Below are 6481 nucleotides of genomic sequence, written 5' to 3'. Positions count from 1 at the left end.
AGTTTTGAGCATTCCTGCTCAAAATTTCCTTCAAGATAGTGCTTGATTCTCTGTCCATTAACAATGAATTCTTGTCAGAATCAATATCTTGAAGCTCAACATATCCATATGGTGATACTCCTGTAATCACATACGGACCCCTCCACCGGGACTTGAGTTTTCCTGGAAACAGTTTGAGCCTGGAGTTGAAGAGCAGAACTTTTGTCCTGGCTCAAAGACTCTGGTTGACAATCTCTTGTCATGCCACTTCTTTGCCTTTTCCTTATAAATTTTTGCATTTCAAAGGCATTGAGTCTGAACTCCTCTAGCTCATTTAGCTGGAGCAGTCTTTTCTCACCAGCTAACTGTGCATCCATGTTTAGGAATCTGGTTGCCCAGTAGGCTTTATGTTCCAGTTCCACAGGCAAATGACAGGCCTTCCCATACACCAGTTGGTATGGAGAGGTGCCTATAGGAGTCTTGAATGCTGTTCTGTATGCCCACAGAGCATCATCCAAGCTCTTTGCCCAATCCTTTCTTCGGGCTATCACAGTCCGTTCTAGGATTCTTTTTAGCTCTCTGTTAGAGACTTCAGCTTGCCCATTTGTCTGTGGATGATACGGAGTTGCCACTTTATGGCTGATTCCATATCTAACCATAGCAGAGTATAGCTGTTATTGCAGAAATGAGTGCCCCCATCACTGATTAGCACTCTGGGGACGCCAAACCTGCTGAAAATATTTTTCTGGAGGAATTTCAGCACGGTCTTGGTATCATTAGTGGGTGTAGCAATTGCTTCTACCCACTTAGATACATAGTCCACTGCCACCAGAATGTAAGTGTTTGAGTATGATGGTGGGAATGGCCCATGAAGTCAATTCCCCAAACATCAAACAATTCTATCTCTAATATCCCTTGTTGAGGCATGGCATATCCGTGAGGCAGATTACCAGCTCTTTGGCAACTGTCACAGTTACGCACAAACTCTCGGGAGTCTTATAGAGAGTAGGCCAGTAGAAGCCGCACTGGAGAACTTTAGTGGCTGTTCGCTCACTTCCAAAATGCCCTCCATACTGTGATCCATGGCAGTGCCATAGGATCCTTCGTGCTTCCTCTCTGGGTACACACCTGCGGATCACTCCGTCAGCACATCTCTTAAAGAGATATGGTTCATCCCAAAGGTAGTACTTGGCATCTGAAATTAGTTCTTTCTCTGCACACTGCTGTACTCCTTGGGTATGAACCTTACAGCTTTATAATTTGCAATGTCTGCAAACCATGGAGCTTCCTGAATGGCAAAGAGTTGCTCATCTGGGAAAGTCTCAGAGATCTCAGTAGAAGGGAGGGACGCCCAGCTACTGGTTCTATCCGGGACAGATGATCAGCCACTTGGTTCTCTGTCCCTTTTCTGTCTCTTATTCTATATCAAACTCTGCAGAAGCAACACCCATCTTATAAGTCTGGGTTTTGAATCCTGCTTTGTGAGTAAGTATTTAAGAGCAGCATGGTCAGTGTACACAATCACCTTTGATCCCACTAGGTAGGATTAAACTTGTCAATGGCATAAACCACTGCAAGTAACTCTTTCTCTGTGGTTGTGTAATTCTTCTGTGCATCATTTAGAACACGGCTAGCATAATAAATGACATGCAGAAGTTTGTTATGCCTCTGTCCCAACACTGCACCAATGGCATGATCACTGGCATCACACATTAATTCAAATGGTAATGCCCAATCTGGTGCAGAGATGACTGGTGCTGTGACCAGCTTAGCTTTCAGGGTTTCAAATGCCTGCAAACATTGTGTGTCAAACACAAATGGCGTGTCAGCAGCTAGCAGGTTACTCAAAGGTTTAGCAATTTTCGAAAAATCCTTGATAAACCTTCTATAGAATCCTGCATGCCCAAGAAAGCTTCTGATTGCCTTAACATTGGCAGGTGGTGGTAATTTTTCAATTACCTCTACCTTTGCCTTATCCACCTCTATCCCCCTGCTTGAAATTTTGTGCCCAAGGACAATTCCTTCAGTCACCATAAAGTGACATTTCTCCCAGTTTAAAACCAGGTTAGTCTCTTGGCATCTTTTCAGGACTAGTGATAGGTGGTTAAGACAGGAGCTAAATGAGTCTCCATATACTGAAAAGTCATCCATGAAGACTTCCAGAAATTTCTCTACCATATCTGAGAAGATAGAGAGCATGCACCTTGAAAGGTTGCAGGTGCATTGCACAGACCAAAAGGCATCCTTCTGTAGGCAAACACGCCAGAAGGGCAAGTAAATGCTGTTTTCTCTTGGTCCTGAGGATCTACTGCAATTTGGTTGTAGCCTGAATAGCCATCCAAAAAGCAGTAGTAGTCATGACCAGCTAGTCTTTCTAGCATTTGGTCTATGAATGGTAAAGGAAAATGATCCTTTCTGGTGGCTGTATTGAGTCTTCTGTAGTCAATACACATGCGCCACCCTGTGACTGTTCTTGTAGGAACCAGTTCATTTTTTCATTATGAACCACTGTCATGCCTCCCTTTTTGGGAACAACTTGGACAGGGCTCACCCAGGGGCTATCAGAAATAGGATAAATAATCCCAGCCTCCAGTAATTTAGTGACCTCTTTCTGCACCACCTCCTTCATGGCAAGATTTAGCCTCCTCTGTGGTTGAACCACTGGTTTGGCATTATCCTCCAACAGGATCTTGTGCATGCATCTAGCTGGGCTAATGCCCTTGAGATCACTGATGGACCACCCAAGAGCTGTCTTGTGTGTCCTTAGCACTTTAATCAGTGCTTCCTCTTCCTGTGGATTTAAAGCTGAGCTTATAATCACTGGAAAAGTGTCACCCTCTCCCAGAAACGCATATTTCAGGGATGATGGTAGTGGTTTGAGTTCAGGCTTAGGAGGCTTATCCTCCTCCTGAGGAATTTTCGAAAATTCCTTTGCCTCCTCTGGCTCTTCCTGATCAGTTTGAGCATCTTTGAAGATGTCCTCAAGCTCTGATTCTAGGCTTTCAGCCATATTGATCTCTTCTACCAGAGAGTCAATAATGTCGGCGTCCATACAGTCCTCTGGTGTGTCTGGATGCTGCATAGCTTTTACAGCATTCAACTTGAACTCATCCTCATTGACTCTCAAGGTTACTTCCCCCTTTTGTACATCAATGAGAGTTCGTCCAGTTGCTAGGAAAGGTCTTCCTAGAATGAGAGTTGCACTTTTGTGCTCCTCCATTTCCAGCACCACAAAGTCAGTTGGAAAGGCAAATGGCCCAACCTTTACAATCATGTCCTCTATTATGCCTGATGGGTGTTTAATGGAGCCATCAGCAAGTTGGAGGCATATCCTGGTTGGTTTGACTTCTCCAATCAACCCAAGCTTTCTGATAGTGGATGCAGGTATTAAATTGATACTTGCTCCAAGATCACATAAGGCTATCTTGGTGCAAGTGCCTTCCAATGTGCATGGTATCAGAAAGCTTCCAGGATCTTGAAGCTTTTCTGGTAAGCTTTTTAGAATGACTGCACTGCATTCTTCAGTGAGAAACACTTTTTCAGTTTCTCTCCAATCCTTTTTATGACTTAAGATTTCCTTCATGAACTTAGCATAAGAAGGTATTTGCTCAAGTGCCTCTGCAAAAGGAATCTTTATTTCAAGAGTCCTTAAATAATCTGCAAAGCGGGCAAATTGCTTATCCTGTTCCGCCTTGCGGAGTTTCTGAGGATAAGGCATCTTGGCTTGATATTCTTCAACCTTAGATGCTGCAGGTTTATTCCTTACAGAAGTGGTTGAAAAAGCCTTGTTAGAGGGATTACTGTCAGCACTCTCAGGTGTCTGATTTTCCCTTGGCGTTTGGACGCCAGGAATGGGTGGAAAATGGGCGTTTAACGCCAACTTTTCCCCCTTTTCTGGCGTTTGAACGCCAGAACTGGGCAAGGAATGGGCGTTTAACGCCAGCTTTCCTTCCCTTTCTGGCGTTTGAACGCCAATATTCCTCTCTGGGCTCTTACTGTCCTCAGAGGGATTTTGAACAGTGGTTTGGTTGTCCTCTGTCAATTGTTCCTTGTTTGACTTTTTGCTCTTTTGAGCAGTGTTATTCAAGGTCTTCCCACTCCTCAATTGAACTGCTTGACACTCCTCTGTTATCTGTTTAGATAATTGCTGTTTTGCTTGATTCAACTGTAGTTCTATGCTTTTATTAGCAACTTTAGTTTCATGGAGCATCTCTTTAAATTCTGCTAACTGTTCAGTCATCAGGAGCAATTGTTGATTAAGCTCATTCATCTGCTCTTGAGGATTAGGGTCAGTGACTAATGCCATGACTTCCTTCTCTGGAACGAACTCATTGCTAGAATATAGGTATTGGTTTCTAGCAACAGTGTCTATAAGCTCTTGAGCTTCTTCAATTGTCTTCCTCATGTGTATAGATCCACCAGCTGAGTGGTCTAAAGACATCTGAGCTTTTTCTGTAAGCCCATAGTAGAAAATGTCTAACTGTACCCACTCTGAAAACATTTCAGAGGGACATTTCTTTAGCATACCTCTATACCTCTCCCAGGCATTATAAAGGGATTCATGATCCTCTTGTTTAAAGCCTTGGATGTCCAGCCTTAGCTGTGTCATCCTCTTTGGAGGGTAAAAATGATTCAGGAATTTGTCTGATAACTGTTTCCATGTCTTTATGCTTGCTGTAGGTTGGTTATTTAACCACCTTTTAGCTTGATCTTTTACAGCAAATGGAAACAGTAATAGTCTGTAGACATCCTGATCTACCTCTTTATCATGTACTGTGCCAGAAACTCAGTAGGTTCTTCCTGTGGAAGACCGGAATACTGGCAATTTTGCTGCACTATGATAATGAGTTGAGGATTTAGCTCAAAGCTGCTTGCTTTGATGGGAGGTATACAGATGCTACTCCCATATGCAGCTGTAATGGGGTTAGCATAAGACCCCAGAGTCCTCTTGGACTGATTAATTCCACTTAAGTCCATAATGGACAAAAGGGAAATGAGAATGATTGCAAAGAGATAAATTTTGTTTATTTTTATATTTTTTTTTGAATAACCGAAAAAAATTAAAATAAAAGGAGATAAAAATAAAAAAAATTTCGAAAATAGAAAAGAAAATAAGATCAAAGCAAATTGAGAACTGAATCAATTAAGTAAGTAAAAAGATTTTGAAAACAGCAATTAAAAAGATATGATTGAAAAATTTTTATGAAAAAAGATCTGATTTTTAAAAAGAGGAAAGAGAAAAACACAAAAAGACACCAAACTTAAAATTTTAGAAAATCAAACACACAGTTTTCGAAAATTTTAAAGGAAAAACACAAAGAGGACACCAAACTTAGAATTTTTATGAATCAAAAAGGGACTAAGAACATGCAAAAACGAAAATTTTAAAAGAAAAATAAAAGCATGCAATTGACACCAAACTTAGAATATGAAACTAGACTCAACTAAAAGACTCTAAACCAACAAAAATAGTCCTAATCTAAGCAACAAGATAAGCCGTCAGTTGTCCAAACTCGAACAATCCCCGGCAACGGCGCCAAAAACTTGGTGCACGAAATTGCAATAACACTTTTGCAACTCCGCACAACTAACCAGCAAGTGCACTGGGTCGTCCAAGTAATACCTTGCGTGAGCAATGGTCGATCCCACGGAGATTGTCGGCTTGAAGCAAGCTATGGTTATCTTGTAAATCTTAGTCAGGAGATCAGAAATTGTCAGGATTGATTGTAAAAAGTAAAAGAACATGAAATGGTTACTTGTTTTGCAGTAATGGAAAATAGGTTGGGGTTTTGGAGATGCTCCATCTTCTGAATCTCTGCTTTCCTACTGTCTTCTTCATCAAACACGCAAGTCTCCTTCCATGGCAAGCTCATGTAGGGTTTCACCGTTGTCAATGGCTACCTCCCATCCTCGCAGTGAAAGCTAATGCACGCACTCTGTCACAGTACTGCCAATCACCGATTTGGTTCCCTCCCCTACCGGAATAGAATTCCTCTTTTGCGTCTGTCACTAACGCCCAGTAGGTTACAGGTTTGAAGCACGTCACAGTCATTCAATCATTGAATCCTACTCAGAATACCACAGACAAGGTTTAGACCTTCCGGATTCTCTTGAATGCTGCCATCAGGTCCTGCCTATACCACGAAGATTCCGATTAAAGAACCCAAGAGATAACTACTCAATCTAAGATAGAACAGAGGTGGTTGTCAGGCACGTGTTCATAGTTGAGAATGATGATGATTGTCACGGATCATCACATTCATCCGGATTAAGAACAAGTGTTATCTTAGAATCGAAGCAAGCATGATTGAATAAGAAACAGTAGTAATTGCATTAATCCATCAAGACACAGCAGAGCTCCTCACCCCCAACCATGGGGTTTAGAGGCTCATACTGTGGAAAGAAACGTGTACAAAATGTTATGGGGTCATAAGGTCCGGATACAATGTCAAAAGATCCTATAAGTAGTAAAAGCTAGTATCCTAAGGTTTACAGAAATGAG

This window comes from Arachis stenosperma, chromosome 8 (genome assembly GCF_014773155.1).
Source record: "Arachis stenosperma cultivar V10309 chromosome 8, arast.V10309.gnm1.PFL2, whole genome shotgun sequence".
Taxonomy (NCBI): domain Eukaryota; kingdom Viridiplantae; phylum Streptophyta; class Magnoliopsida; order Fabales; family Fabaceae; genus Arachis; species Arachis stenosperma.
The sequence above is the reverse complement of the archived record's forward strand: the minus strand, read 5'-3'. Positions refer to the sequence as shown.